Consider the following 1,119-nt stretch of genomic DNA (forward strand, 5'->3'; position numbering starts at 1 on the left):
TGTACATTAAAACAACGTAAGTATTACAGAGGATTTGCGTAGAGCCCAACTCGATACCTGGAAACCCCTGCTTAATTCAGAAATGTTTTTTGGTCTCTTAAAACCAGTGTGATCATGCGACACTCACTAAAATGCGTTATCCGTATCCTTTCTAGTGTATTGCTTATTATCTAGAACAAACGGAATGTCTGCCAGTCATATATATTCTATTCACCCTGAAACACTGTCAGGGGTTCCACAGTCTACTTCTACCGTTTCGAAAGTTATCAAAAGCCATATTGTGGGATGGAGCGGGACACAACTCTTGGAGCACTATGCGGCGATAAACTGAAAAACAAGTCGGGGAGATCAATTTATCCAGCTGCACCGAGAGTGCGCATCAACGTCATTATATGCCCAAAAAATATGTAGTGTGCGGTTGGCTATAGCATTAACTCAAGGCAACCAATTGGGACTAGTGAAACTGGCGAATGGGCTTGTATGCCGGAACGACCAAGAACATCAACACAGGAGTAGACAGGATGGATGACTGAACGCATTGGAAAGTGTGCACACGGACTACCTATAACTCGGACACGCAGCCGCCCATGTTTGGCCATTGCCATCTGCAAGCAATCGATGGTTCATCTAAACCCTTGAGTCTAACGGATAGAGTACCACTTTCTCCAACAACTTGATGTTGCAATATCTTAAACGATTTACATTGTTATTTACCTCGGATTTAGGCACCATTTTGAAGTAAAGCCTACCATGTATAACACTGTGTTGTAAAGTGGTACTGAGTTAATGGGATGCTGAAAAAATAAAACCAATAGACATCTGTTTAAATAATTGGACTGAGGTAAATCAAGTAACCTAGGGCTCAATCGTTCCACTCATCCTCCCGTACACCATCGTAAACAGCTGAAATAATTGTTTAAGGCATGAGATGGCACTAACTACCGGTACCATGGCGTTAAGGAATGCCCAAATCTCAAGAAAATTTTATTCTCAGCGGACTTTACTCATTTGTGAGAGCCAAATTAAATATTCCAAATTTCGACATTTTTGGACTTACCAGTAGGGCAGTCAATACACCTTTCCGAAGCGATTCCAAGCGAGTGTGATTCCATCATCCGC

The sequence above is a fragment of the Echinococcus granulosus genome (genome assembly GCF_000524195.1).
Source record: "Echinococcus granulosus chromosome Unknown EG_S00546, whole genome shotgun sequence".
Classification (NCBI taxonomy): Eukaryota; Metazoa; Platyhelminthes; class Cestoda; order Cyclophyllidea; family Taeniidae; genus Echinococcus; species Echinococcus granulosus.